The following is a 20591-nucleotide window of genomic DNA, read 5'->3' as shown; positions in this document are numbered from 1 at the left end:
GAAAATATCATGAACTAAATATCAATCATTACATTTCAAAGAGTTAAGATCCATTAACAGAGTTCATTGGATGTGGAAATCAATAAAATCATCATTATATTCCCATTTCATAAATCTGTCCATTAACCGAAATCGTTGAGATGTTTTGCATGGGTAAAAGGGCAAGTCCTAAGTGGTGTTTATTCCTCATCGACCATTGATTTAGAGCCTAGGGGTCATGATTCAACCCTAAGGGATGAAAACCAATATTTCTGAGAAAATATGGGAAAGTATATACACGTTGGAAGAGTGCTACAAGAAACTACATGATGCTACAAGAAGCTGTAGAATTTCCTGTAGATTCACAAACTTATACAATTTAATAAATTATGGGACAAGAATCTACTTCTACTTTCAACCAGTGGAAGCCAATAGATCGATGAAAAAAATATGAACAAGAAGAAGATAAATAAAAGGCACATAACACAAGATGTACCTGGGGAAAGCCACTGCTCAAAATCCCATTATTTATATTGCATATATCCGAAATATGAGTGAAGATGCAAAGCTTGTTCTCACTATAATAATTATGTACAAGTATGCTCAACTCTCTTACCTTGCAAGCAAGCTCATAGCCAACACTTAACCAATTCTTTGGCTCTCGAAGCCCCTAATCTCTTGCAGAATTCCTAGGATGAATAGCATATATTTAAAGGGAATTCATGCTTCCAAAACTTTGCAATCAAAACATAGGATCAATCTATGATGCATGCATGATATTTACACTCCAATAAGTAATACCACCAATAGTACATTGTCCCTTCACTCTAGTCTCAAATGGGTCTTTCTCTGAACTGACATGCATGAGTTTCTAATGAGGCAATCTTCAGTTAACTGGAGTAGCACTAGTGGATGCATTAGTGCACCAATTGACTGTTAGTCCTCTATTAGTTCCAAAAACAATTTATAACTAATTTAACTTAACTTAACTCAGTAAACTGAGTGATCTAATTTCCAACTCAATTTAAACTCATACTAGACACCTAAAACTTAGGGAGAAAATATACATGACTACATAAGGACTTCCAACTCGAAATTCCTAAGTTAATTACGTTAATTCAAATTAATTAAATATTTACAAGTTTCTATGAGAATAGAATTCGATGTTAATTCTTAGTTTAATTCAAGGGCAAATTAAACTGGAATTTTTTATTGTCATTTCTCAACACTCCCTCTCAACAAGAAAGGGATTATCAGCTACCCCGATCTTGTCTCTATGAAACTCGAATTTGCATCTTGACAATGCCTTTGTCAAAATGTGAGCATCTTGTTCCTCCATGGGAATGTACTCTAGCAAAATAATCTGCCTCAACACACAATCTCTAATATAATGATATCTCATATCAATATGTTTGGACCGATCATGAAGAAAAAGGTTTTCAGAGAGTTTGATACAACTCTGATTATTGCAGTTAATCATAGTTGGATCCATCTTCTGACCAAACAAACCAACTATGATCTTCCTCATCCAAATGGCCTCACATGCTTCCTGACTCGCAAGCATGTACTCTGCCTCTATCAAACTGAGTGTAACCAATCTCTATTTCTCGTTGTACCAAGAAACTATCGCTGACCCAATACTGAAGATCCCTCCTGATGTGCCCTTCCTGTTGGATGGAATCCTCACCCAACCTACATCTATGAAGCCTTAAAGCTTCTCTCCCTCTATCTATCTATACCATAATCCATCCTGAGAAGTGCCCATGAGGTATCTCAACACATAATTTTCTGCCTTCCAATACAGCTTGGTAGGCCTAACCATCACTAGACTAAGTTGGTTAATTGCATAGCACATATATATTCATGTGTTCACCAAGTGCATGAGTGAACGCACAAGCTACCTATAAATAGTAGCTTCCACCACTTCCCCTGAGGTAGCATCCTCCTTCCTCCAGTTACCTGCTAGAGGAGTCTCCATGGGTTTGTTGCTCTCCATGTGGAATCTCTGAGGTATCTCATTGGAATATGTGCCCTGAGACACAAACAAATCCCCATCTCCCTACCATACCTCCATGCCAAGAAAGTAATGCATGAGCCTCATGTCCTTCATCTCAAACTCCCTTGAAAGGTCCTCCTTGCAAGACTTGATCAACTAATCATCACCTGTTAGTATGAGATCATCAACGTAAAGTAAAATGATCACCAATTTACCTTCCACCACTATGTGGTACATGTTCGCATTTGCTTCACTCTTCATGAAGCCCAACCCAGTGAAGTAGTTATATATCCTCGTGTACCATGCACATGGTGATTGCTTCAACCCATACAACACTCTCTTGAGCCAACACACATGTGACTCATGGTCAAAGGTCCGCAAACCTTCAAGATTCTCTATGTACAAATCTTCCTCGATCATTCCATTAAGGAAGGTTGTCTTCACATCCATTTGATGTATCTTCCAACCCATATGTGCTGATAGTGCCAATATAGATCTAATTGATGAGTACCTTGAAACAGGAGCAAAGCTCTCATCATAGTCAATCCCCTCTACATGTGAAAAGCCACAGGCCACAAATATCACCTTATGCTTCTCCACACTACCATCTACAGCTTGCTTTACCTTATAAGGCCAACAGGAGATCACCACTAATTTGTCTTCTAGTCTAGAGAACACATCCCAAACACTGTTACGAACTATGGAGTTATACTCCTCCACCATGGCATCAATCCAAACCGGTTGTTGTACTGCTTCCTTAAAGGAATATGGCTCTATCACAAAACATTCACCCCTAAGAGCCACGCATTCAGTGTACCTCTCAGGTGACTTCCTCTTCATGTGCTAAGAAGTGGCTCCCATGTTCTCCCATGCATCATCCAACAATTTGTCAGCCTCTCTAGTGTGCTTTCTTCCCTCTCTAGAGAAACCTGCCTGAGTGGATGTCTCCACTCCTGGATCCTCTACATGTGGTTACTCCACATCAATCTAAGGCTCCTCAACCTTATGAGATAAAAGCTCCTCATCAACATGTAGCTCAAGCTCCCTCTCAAGGGAAACTTGCATGGCCTTCTCCTCATCGAATTTGACATCCCTACGAACCACTATCATCCTGTTGGTCGACAAGTACACCCCGTAGTTGTGAGGTGTATCAATGTACTCCATAAATATCCCCAACCGTTTTTTCAGCACAAGCTTCTTTCATGCATCTTTGGTCACATGGAGATATACTTATGACCCAAAAATCCTGAAGTGACCAACATCTGGCCTCTTACTGGAATAAGCCTCCTCTGGTGTCTTCATCTCAAGTATCCAGTGTGGGCTATGGTTTTGAACATAAACCATTGTGTTGTATGCCTCAACCCACAAGTGTAGTCGTAGGCCCTAATCATGCAACATCACCCTCGCTGCCCCTACTATGCTTACGTTCTTCCTCTAGGCCACCCCATTTTGCTGAGGGTTATGGGGTGTCGTCAACTCCTGTTTAATCCCTTCCATTGCAGAGAAATTATTAAACTCATTTGAGACATACTCACCATTGTTATCACTTCGTAGACTTTAACCTTCTTGCCTGACTCTTTCTCCACCAATGCTTTAAACTCACAAAACTTTGTGAAGGTTTGATCCTTTTTCTACATGAAAATTATCCAACATTTATGAGAATAGTCATCAACAAATATAACATAATACATGTCTTTTTCTGTGGCTGCTGTCAAGAACGGTCCACACACATCTAAATGGACAGGCTCGATAATAGCCTCTACTTGACTCTCTCTGTCATGAAAGGAAAACATGGTGTATTTTCCCAAAGTACACCCCTTACATGTATCAACTTGCTCAAACGTACCTTTGGGAAGATTGGTAGATATCTTCTGCAATATCTTCAAAGCCCCATGATGAAAGTGGCCTAATCGCATGTGCCACAACTCACCAACGTCTTGAATCCACACCATTTTTTCTTTTGTTCTCAAATCATCACACTCCTCTACCTCCAGCTTATAAATATTCTTCACCTGAATCCCTATCTTATTTACTTGACATGTGACTATGTGTCGAAGGAACGATTTTCCTTTCAAGAAGATCACATCATAGCCTCTATTCTCAAGCATGGAAATGGATATCAGGTTCTTCTTTAGCCCAGGCACATACATAACATTCTTCAAGGTGAGTGGATCCCCATGCTCACTTTGAAAAGTAATCGTACCCAATCCAGTAACACTATAATTCCCGGTGTCACCCATCCCGATATGAATCTAGATATATTTCTCCCTCAGGTCACTAAATAACTCTTTGTCTCCAGTCATGTGGAATCAAGCTCCACTATCTAAGTACCATACACTTCCCATTATTGATGACACCATGAATGCAATGAGGGAAAATTCCAATTCGAATTGCGAGGCCAAAGCCTTACGCTCCGCTCCTCCTAAGGACTTCTTCTTGGACTTCTTAAGTGGATAATTTGTAACAAAATGGCCCAGCTCATGACAATGAAAGTGCTTAACTTTCATCATGTCTTTCTTCTTACCTCCATGATAAGAATGAGATTTGGAATGGGAAGCTTTCCATTTCCCCTTCTTTGCCTCAATCAGTAAGGCACAGTTCTCTTCATCATCAATATTTGATGAAGAGCCATCCCTCATGTTCCTCCTGATCTCCTCATGCATCAAATTTTACCATAGTCATTCCTAATCAAGAAGCTTCTATTGACCATTGACAGAGGCCTGATAACTATGCCAACTCTTTCGGAGTCTTAGAAGAGCAAGACTCACGATATCATCCTCAGAAACTATGATTCCAACACTTCCAATTTCATCACGACACTGAGTGAACTTGGTCAAGTATTTTGGAATTGTCTCGCCTTTCTCCATTTTGATTTTTTGAAGTTTGTCCTTCAGTGCCAATTTCCTTTGGTCACTACTGTTCTAATACAAATCTGTCAATGTTTTCCACATATCATACGAAGTTTCCTTTCCATGGGCACTCGATACAATGTGGTCTCGAACTCCCTCAAGGATTATGTGCCTCCCCTTTGCCACACAATTCTTCCATTCGGCCAATTTTTGTGCATCCGATGTTGTTGGCTTAGGAATTTCTTGATCAATGAATTCCTTCAAGCCATTATGCTCTAGCACAGCCTCCATTTTGTCCCTCTAGGCTATAAACTTTGATTTTCCTTCCAAGGCATACTCGAGCCGCAAACCGTAGAATGCAATCTGTCGATCCTGAAGTATGTATTGCAAATTAGAATTTCACCTGCAACCCAAAACTCAAAACATCAAAATCTCCTCTAGTATATTATTCTCTTCTCTAATACCATGTATAATTTCCTGTATATTCACAAGCTCATGCAATTTACTAAAGCACGAGATAATAATCTGCTTCTATTTTCAACCAGCAAAAACCAATAGATCAATGAAAACAATATGAACAAGAAGAAGATAAATCAAAGGCACATAAGACAAGATGTATCTGGGGAATACCACTGCTCAAAACCTCACTATCTTTATTGCATATATCATAAATATGAGTGAATACTCATAGCTTTTTCTCACTCGAACAATTCAACACAATTATGATCAACTCTCTTAGCCCACAAGCAAGCTCTTGGCCAACACTTAGCTAATTCTTTGGCTCTACAAGCCCCTAATATCTTGCATAATTCCTAAGATGAAAAACCTATATTTAAAACGAATTCATGCTTCCAAAACTGCACAATCCAAACATAGGATCAATCTCTCACGCATGCATGATATTTACACTCCAGTAAATAATACCACTGATAGTACATTGTCCCTGCACTCTAGTCTCAATTGGGTCTTTCTCTGAATTGACATGCATGAGTTTCTCATGACGAAATATTCAGTTAACTGGAGTGGCACTAGTGGGTGCATTATTTCACCAACTGACTACTAGTCCTCTATTAGTTCCAAAAGCAATTTAGAACTAATTTACCTGAACTTAACTCAGTAAACTGAGTGATCTAATTTCAACTCAATTTAAACTCATACTGGACCCTTAAAACATTAGGAGAACATATACACGACTACAGAAATAATTCCAACTCAAAATTCCTAATTTAATTAAACTTAATTAACTATTTACAAGTTTCTATGAGAATAGAATTCAATTTTAATTCTCAGTTTAATTCAAGGGCAAATGAAACTGGAATTTATTGTTGCCATTTCTCAATAGATGCTATAGGATGTTATAATTCCCTGAATAACCAATTAAATTAAATCCAAATTGGATGGGACAAATTTCTCTATTAACTGGGATGTCTTAGGTCTCCATTCTAAGTGGAATCACTCCAAAATTCCCTTGTTAACCCCTCCTAAAAAATAGCAGAAAATTACTAGTCTAAAATCTAGAAATTCGAGAACTAGTGAGCTAGTAAATCTATCAAATGCCTATCCTAATCAAGTGAAAATGCAATGAGGTGAATTTTTTTATTAACTGGAATTCCTTTTTGATCTTATGAAAGTTAAATCAACATGATTGAATCTCGTTAGAATGTTCTAAAAGGTAGCATAAATTTACTACTATTTTCCACAAGGGACTTCCAGAAATATAGATTTGGGAATAAGAAAACTAATCGAAGTAGCTCAATGATTACTATGACCTTCCAAATTTGTTCCAAGGATAAAATTATGCTTGTGATATTGCAAAATAACTTATTTTAACCATTTAACCCAATCCTACATCAAGAAATCATCAATACTAAAAAAAGAAATAGAAAAAAATAAGAAAAAGATATGCATGTGAATAAGAAGTGAAAGGAAGAAGAGTAAATGATACAAAAGATCTCTGAGGCTCTTGGGATGACCAAGCCCAAGGAAACTCAGATTCCTATGAAAGATACCAAGATTTAAAAGTTGAACATGGCACCAATCTTCATTATTTCCACTAATACAATTACATCCCTACAAGAAATGACAGTGGAGTTGTAAAAATACGAGTTCTCTCCCCAAGAAGACTACGAAAAATCAACCCCTAGAGGAAAATTTGACTTGGCACTTATACAAAATGATTAGGAAGAATTCCCCATGAAAGGAGGAAGCTTTCCCATCCAAAATCCCTCAATTAGTCGATCTATTTCCCAACACTAAGAATCTGCATTAAATGACAGGGAACACATCCATAGATTTTCTCAACCATTGGAGCTCCAAAATCTGTGTAGTAATTTCATAATATTTTATTGATTTATTATTCAATATTGATCCTCCTGTAGTAGGGAGGAATTCCCTAAATTACCTCCTCCACCAAATTTTCATAATCTTTCCAATATTCTCACAATATTCCACAAAAATAATTAATATTAGTCACAAATATGCAATTATTCATAAACCTTCCTAATGAACATATTAAAGTTAAAAATATGTTATCCAATGAAAAACGAGAGGTTTAATGTGCTGAAGGATAGTCATATGGGCCTTAATTTTTGTCTAATTTGGAGGCCCATCATACCCCGTGCTAAAAGTGTTCCTCATACTTTGAGCAACTTAGTGACCTCATTCTGCCTAATTCATGGCCTTGGTGGCCTTCCTGATTTGTTCTATGTTTTTTCAACACTTTCTTGTAGCAACTTTCTGTCTTCCTATAGCAAATTCCTACCTTCCAGTCATGGCTCCCCTAGTGCTTGCCTTCTTCTGAGAGGTTTGGGGGTTCTTTCTTTTGGATTGGAGGGTGGTTATCTCTTCAGTTTGCTTCTTATTCTCCTTTTATCCATTGTTATGATTTTTTTTTAGGCACTTTATCTTATGTTTCAACATTTTATTTTTCTTTTCCACCCTCTTCTTCTTCTTTAGATCCATCCCTAACTGTCTCTTTAAGTCCAGAAAATATTCTCTATGCATGTCAACAACATTTGTCCATTTCTTCTCAAGGTTTGTGTAAGGGAACCTTGCTGCCAATTGTGAATTTCATAGCACTCATCATTTCATCTTATGGAAAGAGGAGGAGTGCTTCTTGTTGATGAGTGAGGTGAAGAATGGTATGCCAATCTCAAAAAAATTTTATTCTCCCATCATAATGCTCATCCTTACAAGAAAACTCCACAATTCAATTTTTTTATGGTTCTGCTACAGGATGTTTAGTGGAGGAGTTTTGGAAAAATTCACAATTTTTTTGTTTTAAAGAGGTGATATATCAAGTACTTACCGCTTATTTGAAGACTCCTTCAAAGTTATAGGGTTTTGTGGCCAATAATCATCAACATAGGGCCCATTTTTTGTTTTCGGACAATCCTGTAGCAACATGACTATCTCCTATAGAAGCCTTGTTTTTCCAGTAGCAACCCTGATTTTCCTATCGCAACTCCATTTTCTCCTATAGAAAAGCAGTTTCTGCCTTAATATTCTTAGTTATGGTCGCTATATTGGGTTTCATCCTCACAGGTGTCAAAAATTGCTTCCCTTCCATTAAATCTTGCACCCATTTCTCCTAGTGCTCCTTCTCAGTATTTTATATTTTCCATGTTTCTGTGTGTTTCTTTTTTTCCCTTCATGGTATTTGACTATTATTGTTGTTATGTGTGTAGGTCCTTTCTTGCTGTCCAAGGTGCTACTGAAACTGGTGAAGAGTGCTTCTTGGAGTGGTAAAGTGCCTCCTGAGTTGGTATCACCCCGTCTACTTGATGGGAAAGGGGAAAAAAATAGGATTATGGCTTGTTGTAATGGTTGCACAGGCTACTATAGGAGGAGGTTTTCTTCCTGTAGCAATCCTTCCTTCGCTTTCAGGGTCTTCTAACTATATGAGAGTGATGAGAAATGATGTAGAGGGTTTTGAGGATAACGTTAGGGCTCAGAGGGAGTGGTCTAGGTTTGTGAAAATGGAGAGGCTGTGCTCTGTGTATTTTTTCAAGAAATTTTCAGGGTGAGACAAGTGTAGGGTTTGTTCTTGAAAAATATTAATTAATATTTTTCTTATAAAATGGGATGGATGAATGATGGATTGATATTGGATATGAATTGGATGGAGGGCTTGGAGTGCTTTTGTGAATTTTCCTTTGCAGAAATTTCCTCTCTTAACTGTTGCCCCCATTCCTCATAATCATCACCCTTCCTAATTTGGATTTTCCACATTGCACGAGTGAGGGAGTTAGTTGCAATTAACTAGTTGAGGGTGGTTGAGACTGCTGACCCATCCTTAGCTTATAAAACCTCACCTCTCATGCATTAACAACAAATTTCTAACTATAATATGCTTAAGAGAAGAGGTCAAGAATATTGTATACCTGTACCTAATTGATGGTTGTTGGAAAGGCATGCATGTTGTTGCTGAGTTGATGATCGATCCATGGTCCTCTAGAGGTGATAATTTCCTTTATTTTCTTCTGCATAGGTCTTCATAGCTTGATGATTCTTTGAATGATAAGATTTTTTTGTGCAAGTTTCCTTCCAATTCCCAATATCCTGTTGGTGGAGTTCATGGATTCTAACCCATATTCTAAACCTTTGCCTTTCAGTTACTATGAGCAAGTTATCTTAGTCAAATCCAACCTTCTTGGATTGTTGGTCTTGGCCATGGGTGATGTTCACCTTCCCCACACTTTTCACAAATGTCATACACCCTTCCAACACTTCATCTCACCATTATTTTCTTCTAAAACCCCTCAGCCAACTTCTTGAAGCAGTTCAGGACATCCTGTAGCAGTTCAGAACATCTTGTAGCAGTTTCCTGTAGCAGACTTGTTTTTCCCATATCTCCCAAATGGTATACTAGATTTACCTAAAATTTTTTGAGCATGTTGCCTTCATCCTTATGCACATCCCCATAAAACAAATATTGCCCAATTGATGCACGAATCTTAAGAAAAAATAAAAAAGGTTGTAGGTGATGGAGGTCGATTTCTCGAAAATTGTGCACTGGAATTTTCTGAAATTGCTTGGGCATGTTACCATCATCTATATGCATCTCCCCATGAGACATATTTTCAAATGGATGCATGGATATCGATAAAATTTAAAAATGGTTGTAGGTGATTGAGGTCAATTTCTCAAAAATGTGCACCATAAATTTCTAAAATTGATTAGGCATGTTACTATCATCCATATGCATCTCCCACTAAAACATCTTGACAAATGGATGCACGGTTTTCAAGACATGACAAAAATAATTTTATGCCCTATGTATTTTTGTTTCGTGTAGAAAAACAGAGTCTTCAAGTAGCATGTTAGGACAACAAGGAAAATGAGTGGTAAAATCTTGGGAATGATGAGTGCATGCTGGAAATAGATTAGGGTGATGGATTGGCATGCCCTTGGTCCTTCTGGAGCATCTGAGCAAAGGAGGAAAAATTCCAAGTTTGACATCCTTTGACTCGCCTTTTGATCAATTTTTCTTTTGGTGGCTAACTTGTTTTTGTTGCTTGCAGAGGTTAGAGAACACCTACATTCATGAGAGAGAGATACATGGATAAAAGGCTTTTTTTTTCCTTTTTTTCTTCTAGGCCTACTAGTCGCCTCAATGTGGTTTTCATCTAGTAGGTCTGCCTAGGCACCTCAAAAGAGGTTTTCACCTGAGATTTTACTTTTTTTCTTTTATTTTTAATTTTTTAATTTTTTGTACCCTAATCTACTTGAAAAAAACAAATCGCTTTCAAGTATAGTAATACTTCCAATGGAGCCATGTGCACATCAAAATGATAGATAAACTGATGTGTAGGCTTTAAATGTATTCTTTAACATGTACCTGAATCTGAGCAACCAACTTCTTTGACTAAGATGCGATCAAGAATTGTTGAAGAAGAGTGTGTGGTTGCAACTTACTGATTGTCTAGAACCATATTTCAATATAGTTTTGATGCCCCTGGTCCACTTGCTAATTTGGATCATTGTGGATATTTTCTTCTTCCATGAAATTCATATCTTCTCTTTTTGTTGATTATTCTCTTGAACACATAGAGGATGTAATGGTGAACATGAGAGAACTTTCTCAATCTTTGATTCTGATGTTTGCTCTTCGTCAAGTGAAACCAATTATCCTTTGGTCTTTTCATTTGAATCTTCTTCTTCTAGATGTGGTCCTTCAATGACATTAAGAGAATTTGTTTTTTGCAATGCTATTCTTGAGCTAAGATGAATACCATTGAGATCAAGAGGAGATGTTTGGAAGTGTTGTGCCTCAACATTGTAAGTGGGTTGAGCTACTTCCTTGTGTGGGTTTGGAAATGGTGGTACAGGTAGTTGAGTGGGAATGGATCTTTGAGATGGATGTGGTTGGGGTTGTGGTTGTGGTGGAGGTGAATGGTAGGGATAGAATGGATTTGGGTATGGAGGATATTGAGGAAAATATTCAGGATATTGTGGATGAATCCCATAAGTTCCTTTCCAACCTTGTTGCCAAGATTGGTTTTGGGGTTGATATGGCCAATGTTTCCAAGGAAAGCGTGTGTTCCAATTACTTTGAGATGGATGTGCATAAGCTTGAAATTGTGAATTAGGATCTTGCATCATATCAGGTTGAATAGGCTTCCATGGTCCTCTTGGAGCTACATAACATAGTTGCATTGGAAATTGACTTGCTCCATTATCCTCTTGGTAAACTTCCTTCAACCTTGGTAATGAGGGGAAATATTTAACATCATGTGATTCTGCATGGACAACACAAATATCAACATCTTATTTTTTCTCATTTTGTATTCTTAACATTTCTACTTGTTCACTTAGATTGCTAAGAATTTTTGTTTTAAAGTTATCAAGAAAATTTCCAAGTTTAGCTTGAAGTTCTGATCTTGATGTTGATTGACTTACTCTTTCCATTCCTATTGATATGTGTTTGCATGTTTCACAAATTTCTTCAAATGATAATTAGTATAAATCACCTCTACTCATGAGATCAAGGGGATCAATCCATTCATCCCTAATTATTCTAAGTAAGAGGGTTTTTAGTGAGTCAAATCCTAAATGATGTAGTTTTATCCTCTTGAAATTATACATGAGCCTCTCTATTAGATCATCAAGGCTCTCATCTTACTTTTGATTCATTCTAAATATTTTGTCTTTAAGATCGTGATCTTTATATTTTTTTAGAAATATCTTTTCATATCATTCCATGATCTTATTGAGTTAGTCCCTAAACTCATAAACCATTTAAGAGATCTATCCTTAAATGTTGTTGGAAACAATCTCAATTTTTGAGTGTTTAATATGTAACCATAAGATCTAAAAACAATTTCAAATTCAAAGAGAAAGGTTTCCAGATCCTCTGACCTTAGACCATGAAAGTTTGGACGAAAATATGGAGGGATGTTCTTCATGTGCACACTAACATCAATATTTTGAATGGGAAATCCAAGAGGATATTCTTCATTTTCATCATCTCCATCCATTTATTCTACCTTCTCTGTCACCTCTTCTTATTCTACCTGTAAAATTGAATGGTGATGTGGCTCTTACTACACCACGTGATCAAATGGGGGAGTTGGTGTTGGAGAATTTTTTTGAATAAGAATGCTAATGAAATGCAATTTTTGGTTCTTGAAATGAAAGATGTCTAATGCAATTTTTTTATTTTTACATAAATTAAAAATAATTTAATCAACTAGGGAAGAAAACAATGTATACTCTGACACCTCCCCGGCAACGGCGCCAAAAGGTAATGAGCCTCGATATTGCAACAAGAATGTTGCAACTCCTAAGGCTACCCATTTTAATTATCAACCAGGGGTTTGCACAAACTTGAGATGTATCAGAACTATGTGTGTAGCATACATTGTCTCCTTCCTTCATTGTCATGATGTAATGGAGTGAATGTAATGAGATCAAATCCTAAACTATTTGCAGCAAATGAAATGCTCGAAATGGAAACCTTAACCTATTCCAGGAAAGAAAATACAAGGAAAGAAAACCTATTCTAATTTCATAAAGAAAAAATGATGAACTAAATATCAATAATTACATTTCAAAGAGTTCATATACATTGACAGAGTTCATTGGATGTGGCAATCAATAAAATTATCATTGTATTCCCATTTCATAAATTTTTCCGTTAACCCAAATCGCTGAGATGTTTTGCATGGGTAAAATGACAAGTCCTAAGTAGTGTTTATCCCTCCTCGACCATTGATTTAGAGCCTATGAGTCATGATTCAGCCCTAAGTGACAAAAACCAATCTCTTTGAGCAAATCTGGGCAAGTATATACACGCTAGAAGAGTGCTACAGGATGCTACAAGATGCTACAAGATGTTATAATTCCCCAAATGACCAAGAAAACCAAATCCAAATTGGATGGAAAAAAAAATTGACTACGATGTCTTAGGTTTCCATTCCAAGTGGAATCACTCAAAAATACCCCTGTTAACCCATGCTAAAGAATAGAATAAAATTACTAGTCTAAAACCTAGAAATTCAAGAACTAGTGAGCTAGTAAATCTATCAAACGCCTAACCTAATCAAGTGCAAATGCAATGGGGTAAAGTTTGTTATTAACTAGAATTTTTTTTTTATCTAATGCGAGTGGAATCAACATGATTAAAGCTAGTTAGCATGTTCTAAAAAATAACAGAAATTTACTACTATTTGCCACAAGGAACTTCCAGAAATTTAGATTTGGGAATAAGAAAACTAATCTAAGTAGCTCAATGATTACTATGACCTTCCAAAGTTGTTCCAAGGATGAAATGATTCTTGTGATCTTTTATAATAACTTACTTCAACCATTTAACCCAATCCTACAACAAGCAATCATCAATACCAAATGTAGAAATAGAAAAAACACAAGAACAAGAGATGGATATTAATAAGAAGTGAGAGGAAGAAAAGTATATGATACAAAAGGGCTCTGAGGCTCCTGGGATGGCCAAGCCCAAGGAAACTCAGAGTCCTATGAAGGATACCAATATTTAGAAGCTGAACATGGCACCAATCTTCATTATCTCTATCAATACAATTAGATCCCTACAAGAAATGATAGTGGAGCTGTGAAAATAAGAGTTCTCTCCCCAAGAAGACTAAGAAAAATCAACCCCTAGAGAAAAATTCAACTTGGAACTTATAAAAAATGATTAGGAAGTATTCCCCATGAAAGAAGGAAGATTTCCCCTCCAAAATGTCTCAATTAGTGGATTTGGTTCTGTTGAAGCCTCAAAATTCGTTGCGACAACATGGGGGATAACTACCCGGTCCAGACCTTGAAAGCAGCTCCTTTTCCGTTTGGTATAGTGGCTCCAACTGGGGATAATGGAACCAGTTTCCCAGAGAGGATTGATTTGATAATGTTTATGGGATGATATAAGATGTAACGGGGACTGATTCAACTAACTATAATCTAATCTAAATAATAAACACATGCATATATCTTAATCTAACATTATCTAACTATAAATATACCTGGGAATAAAATAAGAGATGTGATCTACAATGATGTCTTAAAGCAATTGGTAATAAATATCATTCAACTACCAAAAGAAATGAAATCATTTATCGATAATTGTTTTGGATAAATAGTTAGACAAAACAGTTGAGAAAAATATATCGCATATGGAAATTGTTCATGTATTCAAAACGGAATCAAAGCTAAAACATCATACAAAAGTGCAATAATGTAGAACTATAATTCAGACTTTCATACACAAAACAATCAAGATAAAATGTATTTCTAATACATATATAAAACATAATCATACGATAAAAGTACCATATATGATAGGTCTTTCTCATGTGCTTAGCGATATTGACCCAATTTCATCCAATCCAATATACACTAAGAGTACAAAAGTGTACTTTCAGTAGAGCATGCTAGATATTTAAAGAAAAATAGATCATGTTCCATTAATTTCATCAAAAACTTTCCAAAAATATAGAAGTGTAATGTCTTGAAAAGTGTTTTTGATAGAATTCTGGACCCCCTCTCTAAATGCATGAGAGGGGTTTAAATACTAAAATACATGCCTCAAAAATAGATTATTACAAAAATAGCTGAGGGGGTTTCAAAAAACATTCCTCAGTGTGGGAAAAAATAAAACTCAAAATTTAATTAAACTAATGACTAGCTCCTTTGAACTTGAACTAACTTAATTGGTTAACTTGAACTCTGAGGTTGCAAATGTTGATCATTGGTTTGAGTTGAGGCCACTGGCTTATTGTGTATTTTAACTTCCCAGCAAATATGGCATCTGATAAATATGGCACCATATTTTGTGTAGAGGTTGTTAAACATCGCAGAGTCATCCACTGGCTATGTGGTTTTACTAGAAAAAACCAGTATGTCTCCCAGTCTAGTTTGGTTAGTTATTTAATTGCTTCTTCATTTTCCTGCACTATTTGTTTCAACTATTGATCTAGTTGTTTGACATTTGGTAGAACCCTTGGTATGCATTCTTTGAAAAGGTTGACACTATGGAGGTTTTCATTAACAAATTCTATTATACTACTTGTTGCTCCTGCTTCTATCATTGTCTCCCTTTCTACTTGTTTCAACCGTGAATCCCAATCTATAAACAGAATATCTTTGTGGGATTCCTCTATTTTTGGTAGGTCAACTTTTCTTCCCTCCTCAAACTCTTTCCAGGTGATAAATTCAGAAATATTTTTATGGATCTCTTCGTATTCAAACCTCATATCAATTACTTAGTTTGTCAATTTATCACTTGCCTCACAGTAAGGATTAATCTGTGAGATTTTTTGGCAGAACATTTCTTCCTGCTGAATCAATAAGGAATTGAGCTTGATTGCTTCTTTGATGAATTCGTCAGTTTTTAGGTTAGCTTTGAGTTTATCTTTGCATTTTACGAATCCACGAACCCTTTTTTGATAAGCTAGCCTGGTGCTATAAACTCATATGCTCGAATTCCCTCTGAAGCTGAGCTACCTATTTTTTTTCTTGTTGATTAGTATTTTCTTGTTCTACTTGTTGTTCAAGCAGCAGAAATTTCTGTTCTTTTTCCTTTAGGAGCATTTGGACTTCCATTTCCTTATCGATCGTTGTTGTGGCATAATCTCCTATGAACTGTAACAACTTCGTGAGATTATTTGATGGGTCAACAGGAGTGTGCTCCCACACGACATCCATTTGTTCATTCTCTGAAGTTGTAACAGTCGTGGTGTCTAGTTTCCTCTTCTTCCTTTGTCTTTTAACTACAACCTTATAAGTAGGACTGTAGAATATATCTAATGGAGGTATCTCTTCAATTCTCAAGACAATTTTGGAAGTAGGAAAAGCAGGAATAACCTCAATATCCTGAGTACCTGTGGCTCCTTGCTCTGTTGTTTATGGATTTTCTTTGTGCTGAGTATGTTTGGGGATCTGAAAATTATATGTTTCCTTAGTACTTGTTTGGAGCTTCTTATTGAATTGCTCCCATTCCTTGTCTAGGTCGATAACTAGAATCTTCCCTGATTGAACTAAAGTGGAAGCAACCTCTGCCTGCTTCTTTTCCAAGGATTTTTTGGTCGTTTACTCATTCCTTCCAATTGTATCTTTCTCAGAATCTTTATTTGTATTTCCTCCTCCATTCTGAGATTTTTTTTTTCTGAGTACTCTGACTCGTCAATTGATTTCTCTTGGGTTTCTTCACTAGAAATTTCTTCTCTTCTGTCTATATTCCATAATGTCCTTTGCTAAATTTTCTGATAAAATCTAACTCCAGTTCATAATTGTTGTGTTAATTGCTGCATCAATTAATGGGAGCCACTCCATAGAAAATTTGGTGTTATCCGGTTTACCGAATAACATACACATCATCGCTACTGCAAAATTATGAGGGGCAGAGAGGGATGCTATCAGGTACATACCAGATTTATCCCGTTTGAATTTGCCTCCACCTAACCTCCAAGTTTGTGTAATGTCCAACAAGTCCTCATCCTTTTTGGTGAAATGCTCAAGGAATTCTTTGTTATAGAGCTTTTGAGGCTCTGCAAGCTGGTACATATGTTGCATATTTTCTGGTGTGAAAGACCCAATGATCTCTTGTCTTTTATTCCTGAAATTCATGTCTGAGACATCTACATCATCAATTACCCATTTTACCATATCTGTGTATGGTAATATCTTTGGTCTCGCAACTATTCAGTGCAAAATTTAAGATGTTGCTTCAAAATAGGAGGTGTCAAATGATTCATGGGCATCCGTTGTTGCCTTTGTTACCAGTCGCTTGGGATTCTCTTATTCAAGTAGGTTTTACATAGCTTCTTGTTGCCTTTGTTACCAGTGCTTGGGATTTTCTTCTTCAGGCAGTTTATATATAGCTTCCCACGATGTGGTTCCTCTATCTTTGTTGCAGGTGGTATCAGAGAAAAGTGGTATCATATCTGACTTCTAAGATGTAGTAGCTTTTCCCTTCTTTGCCATTTTTTCCAACGTTGTTTTCTACGGAGGTTCCATGAAATGAAGCAATGGAAATTATCGGATAAACATAAAGTGAAAATGACAGTGAGAATTCAATGATACAGCTAACTCCGAAAGGTGACAAGAAAGGATATTTTATTCGAAAATGCAAATGAAAGATTTCAAATCACGTCGAGTCGTTTTTAACATAAATGCCATTAAAACTTATTAAATACATAGTAAGATCTTTTAACATGGCCTTTATTACTCATTTAAGCTATCACATCACAAACGGGAATGGAAAAACTTTAAGGTGACAAGTTTAAAGTGTGAAATGTTGATTATGCGATTGTGATAAGATTATCGCAATATTGCATTTTCGATTGTGTGTTTTTCAGAGTTGTTTAGAATTCTGCGAGATGCAAGGTAAGCGATGTACCTTTTGTTGTTTAAAGCACATTCTACTTAAATGAATAATTATTGTGTAAAGTGAAATTTTACTAAGCATCGGACTTAACTACAGTTTTATAACATTTATCACATACTGTCATCGAGTCCAAGTTATATCGTGTTTCGCAAAATTTTCATAGTTCACAAAATTGGCCTTTTAAGTAAAGCACTGTGATGTGATGAGTGTTGGCTTTCTATGCCACAATATCACAATTCGCATATTCCAAAAGGCTTTTTTAGTTGTGCTTTTCGTGAATGCCAATATGCGATTGCGATATGCGCTTTATTTTACAAGAAATTCCTTAAGCCTTAGTTTTAAATGGAAAGTTCAATGATATCCTAAGTTTATTACGATGATCCCTTCTTATCACAATTCGCAAATCCTGGTTTTCTAATTAACCTTTGACACACATGATCCAATGATATGTGATAAAGCAAGAATTGCTAGTCGTAAAGGGATCTGACTTGATACCTTATATTATTTAGTAATTTATTTCTAATTTTTAAAAAGAAAGGCCTTAAGGGCTAAGCTTTTCAGAGGATTTTTTTATAAAGGGTCCCCATTTATTAATAGAATATTAACTATTAAATCAATAAATGGGGGGTTGTTGAATAGTACAACAAGTTCCCAACACTAGGAATCTGCATTAAATGACAAGGAACACATCCCTAGATTTTCTCAATCATTCGAGCTCTAGAATTTGTGCAGTAATTTCATAATATCTTATTGATTTATTATTCAGTATTGATCCTCTTGTGGTAGGGATAAAGTCCCTAAATTAACCTTAAATTATCTCTTCCAAATCTCCATAATCTGCCCAATATTCTCACAATATTCCACAAAAAAAAAAAAAATTATTAGGCACAAATATGCAATTATCCATAAACCTTCATAATGAACATATTAAAGTTAAAAATACATTATCTAATACAAAAAGAGAGGTTTATTGTGTTGAAAGATGGTCATATGGGCCTTAATTTATGTCTAGTTTGGAGACCCATCAATGAAATTATGCACAAGGGATTTTTCCAGGGTTATTCACCCATCACTGTATGCATGGTTATCAACCATGCACTTAGTGGAATCATAGTATCTATGGTGATGGATGTTATATGCTAAGATGGTCTTGGTAAAGTTTTATAGGGTTGTCTAATTTTCCAGCAGTCTTTGAAGGTGTTAATATGCCCTTGTCCTCACCACGTAGCACATATTTGGTAGTTGACTACTATTTCCTTTTCTTCTCTTGTTTCTAAAAGCATGGTTATGATGACTAGGATAAGACTCTCATGGATTAGGATGGTGTTTAATATAGGATTGCATGATAAGATCTAAGTTAGTTTTTGTTTTTTCTACTAAAAGAAAAAATGAAGATATGTCTAATAATTTGCTACTTTTGTGATCATTTCGACCTATTTCATGGATAACAAATTCGTTGTATCTGGTCATGGGATATTTGAAGATATAAGGCTATTTAATGCCAAATGATACAAGCTAGAAAGGGTTGGATGTTATTATGAACTATTTCAGAGATATTCATGCATTGTGATCTTTATTAATAATAATAATTAATGCTAAGTTATTCCAATGCTCATTGGAGAGATACTTGCAGTATTATGCTTTGAATTTGTTTATCTCTTGTGTATTTGTTACCTTATTTAATTTCTTCCTAAGTCTTCTTTAAGGGTATAATGGAACAACTATATTATAATTCATTGTGTATGCTCTAGTTTATTTGTGTCTTAATGTTTCATATGCAAACAAAATGTGTTATGCCTTTAAATCTTCTATTTTTCCTCTTAATACTCACCCATTGAAATGCAGTAACAAAAATCTCATTTGTTCTGTCATGCGTGGATGAGTGTTTTATATGTTCATTTCCCCACTGTAATACAATTGTTTTCCTATTTGAAGTATGTGCTAGACAGGCCTCTGTGGATGTAATGGGTTGGTATATGCATAGGTATGACGAGCTCATAATTTTATGATCACATGCACCAATATTCCATAACCCTTCACAAATTTCGAATAAACTTTAAAAATTCTCTTCAAATCTGGTCTCTATCAAAATATGTGCCTCAAAGTCTCTAATTTTTAGGTTTTTCGAGTGAGGGAGCCCCCTCTGGCTAGAAAAGAGAGGTTTCTAGCCAAAAATGGTTTGTGGTTACTTATGTGGCCCTTTCCTTGAAGGGATTCGTAGAGTGCTAAGATATTAGCATCGTTGCCAGGGAGAAAACAAAAGTTAGTCTTCTCCAGGAAAGAGTGCTAAAGTTGTAGATCTGATTGTTGATGGTGGACAACAGTCAGACATAGGAAGGCTGAAATCATTCACATGGTCACTCCAAGACTTCAAAATATATTTATAGAAGGAAAAAATTCATCAAGGAAGGATGTAAAAACAACGTGTGAGAGTAAGTTACTTGAAAATTAATTTTTTGCTGGATATAATTTTATGTTTTTTCCCCTCGGAAAAAATCGTAATTTTCATTAAATTAAAGAAAATTACATGCTGTAAATGATGTGCGCATATGCAGTTTAAGAGGTTATAAGCCTGTCAAGTAAAAAAATAGAAATATGTAAGTTCTCCATGCAGGGAGACTTTCATCTTTAGATATGTTCATGTTTTGTTCCAAAATTTAAATTTACTCTGCGCGGAGAGTAACTTTCTATACGTGTAGTTGTAAATATATAAGAAGAAAGTAAGTAAACGATAAATAAAGTAGCACATCATATAGAATCGAGATCTTGTTGTGCCTGTGCAGCATGGTCCATAAAGGGGCAATGATAATATTGGTAGTGATCCCCATCCCTTTGTTCATGTATCATCCAAGCGTCGCGTCGCCGGGCTGCTGCCTCTTTGGAAAGTTGGTCAACAAGTGTGTTTCATTCCCTATATATATATGCC

The 20591-nt window shown here is 36.0% G+C and overlaps 1 pseudogene; it reads left to right on the top strand.

Annotated features, from left to right (window-relative positions):
- Positions 1-18808, top strand: part of LOC149180951 (CMP-sialic acid transporter 2 pseudogene) — a 55201-nt pseudogene extending 36393 nt beyond the window's left edge.
- The last annotated feature ends 1783 nt before the right edge of the window (positions 18809-20591 follow it).

Source organism: Pinus tabuliformis, chromosome 3_2 (assembly GCF_031772625.1).
Source record: "Pinus tabuliformis cultivar Carrire ecotype Pingquan chromosome 3_2, CPIR1, whole genome shotgun sequence".
NCBI classification, from domain to species: Eukaryota; Viridiplantae; Streptophyta; class Pinopsida; order Pinales; family Pinaceae; genus Pinus; species Pinus tabuliformis.
This window is presented reverse-complemented; position numbering and strand designations above follow the sequence as displayed.